The sequence below is a fragment of the Phyllobates terribilis genome, unplaced genomic scaffold, assembly GCF_046119375.1.
Source record: "Phyllobates terribilis strain yellow unplaced genomic scaffold, ASM4611937v1 Scaffold_3__8_contigs__length_932513732, whole genome shotgun sequence".
Classification (NCBI taxonomy): Eukaryota; Metazoa; Chordata; class Amphibia; order Anura; family Dendrobatidae; genus Phyllobates; species Phyllobates terribilis.
Genome location: NW_027362763.1, coordinates 337352583 through 337368111, shown reverse-complemented (window position 1 = coordinate 337368111; position 15529 = coordinate 337352583). Strand labels below are relative to the sequence as shown.

The 15529-nt window shown below is 44.0% G+C and overlaps 1 protein-coding gene across 2 annotated transcripts in view; it reads left to right on the top strand.

The window, feature by feature from the left end:
- Positions 1 to 1477: 1477 nt before the first annotated feature.
- TPRG1 (tumor protein p63 regulated 1) overlaps positions 1478 to 15529 on the top strand; it is a 107823-nt gene continuing 93771 nt past the window's right edge. The window contains exon 1 of one of the 2 annotated variants that reach the window (XM_073675182.1): positions 1478 to 1631. The gene's annotated coding sequence lies outside the window, so the exon portion shown is untranslated. Of the gene's footprint in view, positions 1632 to 1723; positions 1821 to 15529 lie in introns of those variants that run through there. The other variant, XM_073675183.1, reaches the window with a different exon arrangement.

Below are 15529 nucleotides of genomic sequence, written 5' to 3'. Positions count from 1 at the left end.
ACAGGCAGTGTATACACCACAGGCAGTGTATACTGTATAACACAGGCAGAGTATATAACACAGGCAGTGTATACTGTATAACACAGGCAGTATATATAACACAGGCAGTATATAATGTAGAACACAGGTATTATATACTGTATAACACAGGTAGTATATATAACACAGGCAGTGTATACTGTATAACACAGGCAGTATATACTGTATAACACAGGCAGTATATACTGTATAACACAGGCAGTATATATAACACAGGCAGTGTATATAACACAGGCAGTGTGTACACCACAGGCAGTGTATACTGTATAACACAGGTAGTATATACTGTATAACACAGGCAGTATATATAACACAGGCAGTGTATACTGTATAACACAGGCAGTATATACTGTATAACACAGGCAGTGTGTACACCACAGGCAGTGTGTACACCACAGGCAGTGTACACTGTATAACACAGGCAGTGTATACACCACAGGCAGTGTATACTGTATAACACAGGCAGAGTATATAACACAGGCAGTATATATAACACAGGCAGTATATATAACACAGGCAGTATATAATGTAGAACACAGGTATTATATACTGTATAACACAGGCAGTATATATAACACAGGCAGTGTATACTGTATAACACAGGCAGTATATACTGTATAACACAGGTAGTATATACTGTATAACACAGGCAGTATATATAACACAGGCAGTGTATATAACACAGGCAGTGTGTACACCACAGGCAGTATATACTGTATAACACAGGCAGTGTGTACACCACAGGCAGTATATACTGTATAACACAGGCAGTGTATACTGTATAACACAGGCAGTGTGTACACCACAGGCAGTGTATACTGTATAACACAGGCAGTGTGTACACCACAGGCAGTGTATACTGTATAACACAGGCAGTGTGTACACCACAGGCAGTGTATACTGTATAACACAGGCAGTGTGTACACCACAGGCAGTGTATACTGTATAACACAGGCAGTGTATACACCACAGGCAGTGTATACTGTACACCACAGGCAGTGTATACTGTATAACACAGGCAGTGTGTACACCACAGGCAGTGTATACTGTATAACACAGGCAGTGTGTACACCACAGGCAGTGTACACTGTATAACACAGGCAGTGTATACACCACAGGCAGTGTATACTGTATAACACAGGCAGTGTATACACCACAGGCAGTGTATACTGTATAACACAGGCAGTGTATACACCACAGGCAGTGTATACTGTATAACACAGGCAGTGTATACACCACAGGTAGTGTATACTGTATAACACAGGCAGTGTATACACCACAGGCAGTGTACACTGTATAACACAGGCAGTGTGTACACCACAGGCAGTGTATACTGTATAACACAGGCAGTGTGTACACCACAGGCAGTGTATACTGTATAACACAGGCAGTGTGTACACCACAGGCCCAGTAACGTGCACACTGCAGACCACAGCGCTATCTCCATGGAGAGAACCAGAACTACCACTTTATAACGACACTTCCTATGTGATCACAAGGCCGGGGCGGGCGGTGCAGTTTCGCCTTCTGCCTGCAGTCAGTCACAGGAGGAACAACAACGAGGTGTCCGGTCCTCCAGCTGTAAGACACCGGTAAGCCTGTCCGTCCCCGGGACTTTACCCCATGTTTCCCTCATATGGGCAGTGACAGGACCTGTGCGACACACACACTGGGCCGGGCGCAGGCTGGGTGGGACGGGCACTACTGACCCCAGCAGGACTAATGGCTGCGAACAGCACCGTCCATGTCCCGCTCCGCTCTGACCAGCCTATTATGGGAAGGTTAGAGAACTTCTAGAAACTTCCTGATGCCCTGTGATGGCAGTCATACTGCAGCTGTCCCCCCGCCATGCCAGCTCCGTATACAGCAGACTGTGCTTGCTGGGCTCTGTAGTGCGCCAGAGGTTGGATTGTCCATCAGCAGGAGGTCAGCCCGCACCTCTCCGAGGCTCAGTAACTAGTGGAGGCTGCACCATTGGTGCTGGGACAGTCAGTCCTGCCCGATCTACAGGTGTGGGGTTGGGCAGCTTTGGACACAGTTTTATTCTCTTAAATTCATGCATTTTTTGCTAAAAATATTTTTTGTAATTTTGGCTGTAGAGGCCAAACAGTGCACATCTTTCTTAACGAAACCGCATTGTAAAAATTACTTTTAGCCCCAAATGCATATAAGCAAAAAGCTGCCCCAAGAGGTGGAGAGCCCCTTTAATGGGAATCTGTCACCCTCTGGGACTTATCTGACCTACTACTATGTGCATACAGGTGATAGAAATGTAAAGCTATACATACCTGTATGCCTCATATTAGAGGTCTGCTTGCTTTGTAATAGCTTTTTATTAAATTAGTTTTGACAAGCTTCCCGTCCGGGGAACATGAAGAAATCCCGGCCTATTAGCTTCATTTCCATATTCTCCCCCTCCCCTGCACATCACAGGGCCCTTTTAATAAAAAGCTATTGCAAAGCAAGCAAACCTCGAATATGAGGCATACAGGTAAGTATAGATTCACATTTCTATCACCTGTATGCCCATATTAGCAGTCTGATGGGTCCCAGGGGGTGACAGATTCCCTTTAATGTTGTCCTAGGCTGGGGACACACGACCGTATAAATCGGTCCCATTCTCATCCAGAAAAGTGGGATGATTTCTTCTCCCTTGTCGTCCGTGTACAATGCTTCTTTTACTCGGCAGCTATTAATAATTTACAGGAGCATTTCTAGTTTCCTGTTACAGAATTGCAATATGTTCATTAAAATCTTCTGCGTTACTGTGGCTCGGTACAGCAGCAGATTTTTTGTGTTTTTATGCACCCATAGACTTGAATGGGTGAATCTCATCACACACGGGTTCAGTCCGTGAAGAAACATCGCTCCTCTGCACGGCCCTATTGAATAACACTGATCCGAGTACTATCTTTTGTTTTTTGTTTCACAGGCAGCACTTGGACTGAAAATACGCTTGTGTGAATGAGCCCTAAACTTAGATCTGGGACTTTAGAGATCCAGCAGATTAGTTTACATTAGGCCATTAATCTGTTCTGGGGCATTGTGTGGCTTTGGTTCCACCATTCTTTTTTTATATTAAATTTGTCTAATTGATTTGCAATAAAAGAAGGTACGATTTGCCCTAATTTTTGGCACAGATGCATTAGTACATGTGGGTCCATGTGTCTCCAAGGCCTCATCTACTTCTGTACATACCGCAAAAACTTATCCACATACCGGACACCGGGGGATAGAAAGTCTCTGCCAGCGGCAGCTCCTGGCAGGCTTTGCCCTTGGTGACTGGACTGGGTGAGATTTCTCCAGAAATAGATGAGTAGCCTGTGGCATCCAATCAGGTTCTGTCTCTCACTATTCAAACGAAAGCTGGAAGGTGAAACCAGCCACCTCATTGGTTGCTTAGTATTACTGCACCACTTTTTATTTGCAGTAGTTGCATTAAATCATTCACATTTTCTTTTATGCAAAAAAATAGGTCCTTTTTTTTTTTTAAATCAATGCAGGGTCGGATCATCCGTTTCTGGGCCATGTACCTGTTGATACCATGTGTGTGCCATCTCCTTATGGCTATTTTTACATTGCTGATGTTTCTGGCTCCGTGTGGAGCTCCATGTTCTCACCTGCGTAGCAGACGGTGCAGGAGCTGCCTGATATTCACCTGATCTAGTTCTGGCTGTAAAGCTGCATTTTTTTTCACGTGGACATATGGATTTACAATATGGTAAATTACACATGCAGATTTTCCTCACTTTATACATTTCTTTGGGGAAAATCTGCACATAAAACTCAGCGTCTTCGCAAGAGAAAAAAAGACATGTTGCGTATTTGAAAACTCACCAAAAACTCAGGAACTTAAAGGGGTTGTCTGGGACTTTAACATTGATGGCCTACAATTAAAGGGAACCTATCACATCTACTATCTAAACTGCCCCCATTGTGTTTTTAGTGATGCAATGTGCATCACTAACACACTTTGTTCATTAAAATCGTCTTTAATATAATGAGTAAAGCCCATTTTTATATAGTTATATCCTACCTGCTCATTCAGTCATAGGGGTGTGAGCCTCACTTTTAGTCATCGTTGGCACTGCCCACGCATTTGAATTGTCTGTGCTACCGGCTAGCTCTAACGTCACTATGTCATGTATTGTATCTCTGGGAGCCGCACATGCGCTGTGACGAGCGGCTCCTGCGCTAGCCAGGAGCACGGACAATTCAAATGCGTGGGCAGCGCCAACGATGACTAAAAGCGAGGATCACACCCCTATGACTGAATGAGCAGGTAGGATATAACTAGTGATGAGCGAGTATGTTCTGTTAACCCTTTCAGCGAGCATGCTCGTGTGCTCGCCGAGTATCTTCAGCGTGCTCGGGTGTTATGTTTTAGTCGCACTGTGTGCATGATTTGCGACTGTTTGAAAGCTTTAATACATGTGAGGAATGCCTGTTTCTTAGGCATTCCTCACATGTATTAAAGTTGTCAAACAGTCACAAATCATGAGCACTGAGTGACGAAAACATAACACCCGAGCACGCTGAAGATACTCGGCGAGCACACGAGCATGCTCGCTGAAAGGGTTAACAGAACAAACTCACTCATGACTGGATATAACTATATAAAGTGGGTTTTACTCATTATAATAAAGCTGATTTTAATGAAAAAAGCATGTTAGTGATGCACATTGCATCACTAACAACGCAATGGGGAAGTGTACATAGCAACTAGGACGTGACAGGCTTAGATAGTACAAAGGACATGACGGTTCCCTTTAAGATTTGATTGGTTGGGGTGCAACACCTAGCACCCCTGCCGAACAGCCTTTCCCAGTGCCGGCCCGAACTGGTCATCTGTGGAGCTGCACAGCTTGGTCAATGGTATAGTGGCTGCAATCAGGTACTGCACATCTGCCCCCTATTAATTTGAATAGGGGGTGGCTATGAAGTACTCAGCCACTACACAGCTGACAGTGCTATGCTGCGCAGGCCCCCAGCATCGGGAACAGCTGATCGGCGGGGGTGCCGGGTGTTGCGCCTCCATCGATCAGACATTTATGACCTATCGTAAGGATAGGCCATCAATGTTAAAGGGGTTTTCTGGTCTAAAATGAAAAGCCTGCAGTCACTCTGTGTGACTAAATAGACAATGAGGGCGGGCACCACCCAAATAATCAAGAGAGGTCACCCCACAGCATATGAAGCAAACATGATTGAGAGCAAAGAAAAATACGCAAAAAACAGGGGATCTCTCAAAAAAAATCATCAAATATATTTTTATTAATACATGATATAAATGGACAACAAATAATTAAAACAATTAAAACAGCCCAAAAGCACATTATTACAGCCCATAAACTCCAAGTAAAGAGTCATGGTATACCCACGCTAACAACAGGTGTTACAATGAAGGTATAAATAACCGATTGGCCTATGAAATTAATTCAAGGCTATATCATGATCTGAAAATGAAAGTAGGCTAACCCTAGGGACTTGTTCAGAAAAAAGTATCTGTGACCAAACATAAAAGGTTAACCTGATCAATCCTAATAGGTGTCACATTTAAGGAAAAGACATAGCTAAGATAATATTCTGAACAAATAGGAAGCATGCACATAATTCATTGTTTAGCAAAGCTAATACAAAACCTGCATGATCAAATAAAGTTAGGGAGAAGCAACCCCCACACGTATCGCTAAAAGAGGTGCAGCTTCCTAACGGGCAATGGTGCAGGTTTTGTATTAGGTTTGCTAAACAATGAATTCTGTCCAAAATGCTGTGACTTCTGCCTATATATCAGTAAATACAATTCTGTTCCCTAGTAGCAGACTTGTCATACAGGAACGATTATAGAACCGATGGGGTATGTTAACACATGGCAGATATATAGCAGACATTTTTATAAACATGTTATAGATTTCTGTAAGGGCTATGTTCACACACGTTGTGTTTTGCAGCTTTTTTTGCTGCAGATTTTTATGCAAATTTTCAGCTGCCTTTTGCAGCACCAGCAAAGTCTACGAGAAACCAGAATTCTCTGTTCACACATCTTGTGTTTTGTTTGCTGCGTATATTCTGCCTTGGTTGGGTTTTTCGAAAATAGGTCATGTCACTTCTTTCAGAGTTTTTTCACCCATAGAAAGTAACGGGTGGTGAAAAAAAAAACGCACCAAAAAACGCAGGTAAATTTTTTTCAGCGTTTTTGATGGCAGAATAGAATGGGGTTCTTTTTTTTTCACAGAACTTTATGTACATGCATTAAATAGAGACAGAAGGACAGTGAAAAAACGTGGAAAAAATGCAGCAAAAACACAGCAAAAAACGCAGCAAAGCCTGCAGATTTGACGCAGCAGATTTCCTGCCAGAGATCAGTTTTGCTGCAGATTTCTGACTGAAAAAAACACAACGTGTGGGAACATAGCCTAAATCCCAATCAGTTGAATGGGAGAGTCGTTGAATTTCTGCTGCATATCTGCCATGTGAAGACCCTTTGTAATATACCAGAGGCACTGACCTTTCATATAAAAGATATATCACACGGACTGTTCTACTGACTCTACACCGCGTGCAGAATTATTAGGCAAATGAGTATATTGATCACATGATACTTTTTATACATATTGTCCTACTCCAAGCTGCATAGGCTTGAGAGCCAACTACCAATTAAGTAAATCTAGTGATGTGCATCTCTGTAATGAGGAGGGGTGTTGACTAATGACATCAACACCCTATATAAGGTGTGCTTAATTATTAGGCAACTTCCTTTCCTTTGGCAAAATGGGTCAGAAGAGAGATTTGACTGGCTCTGAAAAGTCCAAAATTGTGAGATGTCTTGCAGAGGGATTCAGCAGTCTTGAAATTTCCAAACTTTTGAAGCGTGATCACCGAACAATCAAGCGTTTCATGGCAAATAGCCAACAGGGTCGCAAGAAGCGTGTTGGCCAAAAAAGGCGCAAAATAATTGTCCATGAATTGAGGAAAATCAAGCGTCAAGATGCCATTCGCCACCAGTTTTGCCATATTTCAGAGCTGCAACATTACTGGAGTATCAAAAAGCACAAGGTGTGCGATACTCAGGGACATGGCCAAGGTAAAGAAGGCTGAAAAATGACCACCTTTGAACAAGAAACATAAGATAAAATGTCAAGAATGGGTCAAGAAATGGACTGATCAAATGAGCGTGACTCTTGATGGGCCAGATGGATGGGCCAGAGGCTGGATCAGTAAAGGGCAGAGAGCTCCACTCCGACTCAGACACCAGCAAGGTGGAGGTGGGGTACTGGTATGGGCTGATATCATCAGAGATGAACTTGTGGGACCTTTTCGGGTTGAGGATGGAGTGAAGCTCAACTCCCAGACCTACTGCCAGTTTCTGGAAGACAACTTCTTCAAGCAGTGGTACAGGAAGAAGTCGGTATCATTCAAGAAAAACATGATTTTCATGCAGGACAATGCTCCATCACATGCCTCCAACTACTCCACAGCGTGGCTGGCCAGTAAAGGTCTAAACGAAGAAAAAATAATGACATGGCCCCCTTGTTCACCTGATCTGAACCCCATAGAGAACCTGTGGTCCATCATAAAATGTGAGATCTACAGGGAGGGAAAACAGTACACCTCTCGGAGCAGTGTCTGGGAGGCTGTGGTGGCTGCTGCATGCAATGTTGATCGAAAACAGATCAAGCAACTGACAGAATCTATGGATGGAAGGCTGTTGAGTGTCATCATAAAGAAAGGTGGCTATAATGATCCCTCATTTTTTTGATTTTTGTTTTTGCATGTCAGAAATGTTTATTTCTAAATTTTGTGCACTGTTATTGGTTTACCTGGTGAAAATAAACAAGTGAGATGGGATTATATTTGGTTTTTATTAAGTTGCCTAATAATTCTGCACAGTAATAGTTACCTGCACAAACAGATATCCTCCTAAGATAGCCAAATCTAAAAAAAAAAAAAACACTCAAAACTTCCAAAAATATTACGTTTGGATATTTATGAGTCTTTTGGGTTGATTGAGAACATAGTTGTTGATCAATAATAAAAATAATCCTCTACAATACAACTTGCCTAATAATTCTGCACACAGTGTATATATGCAGCGCTCGGGACAGGGAATTGCCAGAATAATGACTTCATGACTTGGAATGATGATGTTGGAAACATTAGAAAGTATCTATTGGAGAAATGTGACAAAAGGAAGATATCACATGATGTTTATACACAGAATATACAGCAGCAGGATAACCCTAACCTCCAGAGCACAGGTCCTGCTTTCATGGTCTGGTCAAACAGGTTTTTGTACTTTATTAGAAGAGTAAAGTCTGCAATGGTTTGTTTAACTCCTTAAAGGGTCTTCCTAGCACTTTCTGATGGTACTTTGACCTCCTAAATTCCATGATCCTGATAATGATGGGGCCATAAGCTGCCTCAGTGCTGTGTCCTCTTCTGTTTTTTCCTGCACATCCCAGCTGTCTTCAGGGAACTTGAATGTAGCAGGGAAAGGATTCCAAAGTCTGATCCGTACTGATCATAAAGTGAGGTTTATTCTAGCAATGTGCAATCACTATGTGCTGAAAATAACCAAGTAAGGAGAGTCAGCCAGCAGATCTCAGAACTGCTAACAGCCCTACATAGAGTATGAGGAGAGCGGTATAAACATACCGGGGTGGTGGTCAGCATGTGTATTTATACTACTCTACCCTCCTTTGTATAGTGCATTTAGCAGTCTGGAGGGGCCTACAGACAGCTTTGAAAAGATGTTTCCCCATATGGACAACCTCGTTTTATTGTTCCTAATGTGCTTAGTAAAATGAAAGGGAATCAGTAGGATCCAACCTTCTAAGCCGTCCATACCGGCATGCAGGTCATATAAAATGTTACCTTGATACCTCAGATCTGATGTCTTATTCCAGAGAAATCCACGTTTTTTCATATATGTAAATGAGCTGTTTAGATCTTTAGTACGGATACTGATCTGCATGAGAAACGGCCTCCAGAACTTATTTAAATGAAAGGTGGTGTTGTTACCAGTGTGAGACATATAGATCAAAAGACTAGACTGTCAGTCAGTACATGTCTCACACTGGTAATGCCTCCTTTAATTTTAAGGAAATCTGTCAACACATTTGACCTAAACTATTAATATGGGCATACAGGTTATAGACTGCTGAGGAGAGTGATCCCTGCATGCCCCATTTCAGATGCCTTGTTGTGGTTAAATCATCTTTTATCACTTTATATAAATGGTGTTTCCAGGCTCTGGGGAGGACGCTGCCTGGAAGATGACTCTGCCTCCAGAGCTTATTTTACATGAAGGGGGATTTACCAGTGTGCATTGTAATGGTTACCAGTGTGATGTATAATGGTTACCAGTGTAATGGTTACCAGTGTGATGTGCGATGGTTACCAGTGTGATGTGTAATGGTTACCAGTGTGATGTGTAATGGTTACCAGTGTGATGTGCGATGGTTACCAGTGTGACGTGCGATGGTTACCAGTGTGACGTGCGGTGGTTACTAGTGTGACGTTCGTGGTTACCAGTGTGACGTGCGATGGTTACCAGTGTGACGTGCGATGGTTACCAGTGTGACGTGCGGTGGTTACCAGTGTGACGTGCGGTGGTTACCAGTGTGATGTGTGATGGTTACCAGTGTGATGTGTAATGGTAACCAGTGTGATGGTTACCAGTGTGGTGGTTACCAGTGTGATGTGTGATGGTTACCAGTGTGGTGGTTACCAGTGTGATGTGTGATGGTTACCAGTGTGGTGGTTACCATTGTCATGTGTAATAGTTACCAGTGTGACTTCTAATGGTTACCAGTGTGATGTGCGATGGTTACCAGTGTTACCAGTGTAATGGTTACCAGTGTGATGTGTGATAGTTACCAGTGTTACCGGTGTGATGTGTAATGGCCGCTCTCTGCTCTCCTGATCTCACTGCAGAGCTGTGTGTGATTATACCTGACACATCTGCATGTTCCTCTCAGCTTCCATCTCACAGGCAGACAGGGCTGCAATTTTGTTGTAATACAGCAGAGCTCAGAGAGCTGCAAAAATGTGTTTGCAAGAAGACAAAGTTCATTTCTCCTGTCCTGTGTTAGTTACTTGTCTCACACTGGTAACTCCCCCTTCATGTAAAATAATCCCTGGAGGCAGACTTATCTTCCAGGCAGCATCCTCCTCAGAGCCTGGAAGAGGTGATTTATATAAAGGGATAAAAGATGATTTAACAACAAGGCATCTGATGTGAGACATACAGGTATGACTTTTTTCAGCAGTCTATAGTCTGTATGACCATATTAATAGTTTAGATAGGTCAAATATGGAGGCCATTTCTCATTCAGATCAATGTTTGGCCCATAGATCCTAACAGCTCATTTACATATTAAGAAAAATGTGGAATAAGACTTTGGATCACAGATATCAAGATATTTTATTCAGCTTACTATAACCTACATGCCCATATTGACGACTTAGCAGGGTTGATCCTGCTGACAGATTCCCTTTAAAAGAAAGCAATGTTACCTTCTGGGTTGGCACTGCTCTGAGAGCTGTGTCTCCCTAGCAATTTGGTGACATTGTTTAGGTCATGTGAGTGCTGCAGCCTATTATTGGCTACTGATGGGTTGCAGCCTTTGTTCTATCTTACAGAACTGTGACTCCTGCAGCACATCAGCTGCAGGACAACCTCGTTTAATGGAGTCAGCAGACCTATGAAAGCTGCTGGCTGCGCCATACAAAGGCTCACCGGCCCTGTCATGATTTGTGAACATGTTTTACTGTCTCCATAACTCCCTGGCCACCTCTTCATTTATTTTCGAGGAATGTGCAGAAGCCACATGAATAAGTGGTATACATGTACAGTGGGGAAAAAAAGTAATTAGTCAGCCACTAATTGTGCAAGTTCTCCCACTTAAAAAGATGAGGCCTGTAATTGAAATCATAGGTAGACCTCAACTATGAGAGACAAAATGAGAAAACAAATCCTGAAAATCACATTGTCTGATTTGGAAAGAAATGTTTTTCAAATTTTGGTGGAAAGTAAGTATTTGGTCAATTACAAAAGTTCATCTCAATACTTTGTTATATATCCTTTGTTGTCAATGACAAAGGTCAAACTTTTTCTGTAAGTCTTCACAGGGTTGGCACCCACTGTTGCTGGTATGTTGGCCCATTCCTCCATGCAGATCTCCTCTACAGCAGTGATGTTTTGGGGCTGTCGCTGGGCAACACTGACTTTCAACTCCCTCCAAATGTTTTCTATAGAGTTTAGATCTGGAGACTGGCTAGGCCACTCCAGGACCTTGAAATACTTCTTTCGGAGCCACTTCTTCATTGCCCTGGCAGTGTGCTTGGGATCATTGTCATGCTGAAAGACCCAGCCACATTTCATCTTCAATGCCCTTGCTGATGGAAGGAGGTTTGCACTCAAAATCTCACAATACATGGTCCCATTCATTCTTTCATGTACACGGTTCAGTCGTCCTGGTACCTTGGCAGAGAAACAGCCCCAAAGCATGATGTTGCCACCCCCATGCTTCACAGTAGGTATGGTGTTCTTTGGATGCAACTCAGCATTCTTTCCAAACACGCCGAGTTGTGTTTCTACCAAACAGTTCTACTTTGGTTTCATCTGACCATATGACATTCTCCCAATACTCTTCTGGATCATCGAAATGCTCTCTAGCAAACTTCAGACGGACTCGGACATGTAATGGCTTAAGCAGGGGGACACGTCTGGCACTGCAGCATCTGAGTCCCTGGCGGTGTAGTGTGTTACTTATGGTAGCCTGTGTATTGTTGGTCCCAGTACTCTGCAGGTCATTCACTAGGTCTCCCCGTGTGGTTCTGGGATTTTTGCTCACCGTTCTTGAGATCATTTTGACCCCATGGGGTAAGATCTTGTGTGGAGCCCCAGATCGAGGGAGATAATCAGTGGTCTTGTATGTCTTCCATTTTCTAATTATTGCTCCCACAGTTGACTTCTTCACACCAAGCTGCTTGCCTATTGCCGATTCAGTCTTCCCAGCCTGGTGCTGGGCTACAATTTTGTTTCTGGTGTCCTTCGACAGCTCTTTGGTCTTCACCATAGTGGAGTTTGGAGTGTGACTGTTTGAGGTTGCGGACAGGTGTCTTTTATACTGATAACAAGTTCAAACAGGTGCCAGTACTACAGGTAATGAGTGGAGGACAGAGGAGCTTCTTAAAGAAGAAGTTACAGGTCTGTGAGAGCCAGAAATCTTGCTTGTTTGTAATTAACCAAATACTTATTTTCCACCAAAATTTGAAAAAAATGTCTTTCCAAATCAGACAATGTGATTTTCAGGATTTGTTTTCTCATTTTGTCTTTAAGCTGGTCAATGGGTTCTTTGGCAAACTCTAACCTTTGAAACATGTCTTTTTTTCAACAAAGCTACTCTACATGGGTTTCTTGCAAATAGTTTGTATTTATGTAGGCATCTTCTGATGGTTGCAGTACTCACAGGTAACTGAAGATCTTCTTTGATCTCCCTGGAGCTGATCATTGGATGCTTCTTTGCCATTCTTGTGTTTCTATGATCTATGAGGATGGTAGTATTTCTTTCCCTACCACGTGTTTTGGGTTTTGTTTTCCATTTTCAAGCATTGGGAATCTTTTTAGCTGAGCAGCCAATTATTTTCTGCACTTCTTTATATGTTTTCCCCTCTTCAATCAACTTTTTAATCAAAGTTCTTTCTCCTTTGGTACATTTTACTCGCTGAGCTAAGGCTAAAACCAGAAGGTACAACATTTGTTGCCCTCCTTCTTTAAATAAGGGCCATAATTGACACCTGTTTCTTCACAGAATTAATGGCCTCACTAATTGAACTCTGCATTGCTATTAATTAGAACACCCCTCTTTGATTAAATGAGTTAATTACACCCAATTAGCAGCGTGCATGTCATGACTGTTGATTCAGTTGGTTGCCCATTACTTGCCTACACCCAGTCAAGATTTTTTTCCCATGTTGTATAATCTTTTCTGCCAAACACAGTAATTAAACACATTAGTGATGTTAAACTGCTATTATTTTACACATAACTCTATGCAGAGTTGGGCTCTTTTGCTTCAATTTAAATTTTGGGATGGAAATTTGAACTTATGACTCCAGAATGATCCAGAACAGAAATATTCCTGTTCCTTAAGTCTTCTGGAAGTCACATTGTTACTAATCAGTGGTGCAAGAATATGAGAAATAATGGAAAGGGTTGCAAGGTTTTACCTGTGGACTAAATTAAAGAAGTCTCAGTAAAAATGTTTTCCCTAAAGCCTCCTAATTGTGTATGTGTTATGAGTGTATTAAAATACTTACCGTTCATATTCTTCCCTGATTTCCAGCACCGCTCCTCTTTTGCACCACGTGACTTGCAAACAGACTAATTGGCTCACACAGGGGTTTATGTGTGCAGCGTAAGTCACTCTCTCAGTGTAAGGCTATGGAGCCTCGTATTGGTTCTCATAGGCCTAAATCAGAATAGAAGCACCACCCCATGCAGTGTGAGCCTACAAAACTGAAGACCTTTCATGTTGACTGAAGAGGACCACTGGTGCTGGTAATCGGGGATTACAGTAAGTACTGTATTTTGGTATACTTGCATTACATCACATACATGATTAGGAGAGTTTAGGGAAAAAATAGTTTACTGAGACATCTTTAATCTACGTGTTAGGAGTCCAAGCCGCTTAGACAGTTTTAATATAGCAGAGAAATAACATAGGTCAGTCCAAAATAACTGCATCTGTAACATTTTGTGTTACCTACCCACCTAATCCCACTCTTGCGTCTGCGCTGTCAGGTGCCACCAGTCTGTCTCAGCGAGCAGTCCTGACAATGCGGGAGTCAGTGCTGACGTAATGGCCAAGTGGCGTGTTTGTCGCCCCAGACATCAGTGACCCAGTGTAAATTTTCTCATGCAGGGCAGCGTGATCACTGGCCAGATTAGCTGAATATACTTGTACTAGCTATTGAGCCCGTTCTACGCCCAGGTGGTGAGCATTTTTATTGGTATATGGTCTCCCATCCTGGTATTTGTGCTGCCCCCATCCTGGTATTTGTGCTGCCCCCATCCTGTTCTTCCATCCTGTTATGTGCTGCCCTCATCCCTATCCTGGTATGCATGGCACGCCTCATCCCTATCCTGGTATGAATGGCACCCCTCACCACTAATCCTGGTATGCATGGCACCCCTCACCCCCAATCCTGGTATGCATAGCACCCCTCACCCCCAATCCTGGTACGCATGGCACCCCTCATCCCCAATTCTGGTACGCATGGCACCCCTCATTCCCAATCCTGGTACGCATGGCACCGCTCATCCCCAATCCTGATTTGCATGGCACCCCTCATCCCCCAATCCTGGTTATTTGGCACTCCTCATCCCCCCCAATCCTGGTATGCGTGGTACCCCTCATCCCCCAATCCTGGTATGCGTGGTACCCCTCATCCCCCAATCCTGGTATGCGTGATACCCCTCATCCCCCAATCCTGGTATGTGTGGCCCCCTCATCCCCCAATCCTGGTATGCGTGGTACCCCTCATCCCCAATCCTGGTACGCATGGCACCCCTCATCCCCAATCCTGGTACGCATGGCACCCCTCATCCCCCAATCCTGGTTATTTGGCACTCCTCATCCCCCCAATCCTGGTATGCGTGGTACCCCTCATCCCCCAATCCTGGTATGCGTGGTACCCCTCATCCCCCAATCCTGGTATGCGTGGTACCCCTCATCCCCCATTCCTGGTATGCGTGGTACCCCTCATCCCCCATTCCTGGTATGCGTGGTACCCCTCATCCCCCATTCCTGGTATGCGTGGTACCCCTCATCCCCCAATCCTGGTATGTGTGGCCCCCTCACCCCCCAATCCTGGTATGTGTGGCCCCTCACCCCCCAATCCTGGTATGTGTGGCCCCCTCACCCCCAATCCTGGTATGTGTGGCCCCCTCATCCCTTTCACGCTGCACACATACAAAAAAATCCCACTTATACTCGCCTTTCTTCCCTGTGCTCCAGCGCTGCGGTGCCCTGTTCTGCCGGAGGCCGGGGGAGGAGTGTGACGCCGGAGTACGCGCATGCCCATACCGCGCTGTCCGGCGCCATTTTGCTGAAGACACACTGCAAATGTGTCTTCAGTAAAACGGCTCCGGATAGCGCTATGCGCATGCACCGACTCCAACGCCTTCACTCCTGCCCCGGTCTCCGGTGAGAGGAGAGGCGCCACGGCTACGCTCCTCCCAGTCAGGTAAGTGTGTAAGTATGGCGCCGGAGATCGCGGTATGCGTTCAGTGTCTATGCATACCGCGATCTCCGGCGCCATACACTCCTCTTACCTGTAACGGCTCCATGTGTTCTTCTGTCTGGAGCCAGACTGCGTGTCGCGCATGCGCAGTCTATAGAGGCTTCAGACAGAGGGACGCTTGTAGCGTTATATTATAGATTCTAATTAGGGTTTGTCGTCCGTCCAGTGACAAGGGCCA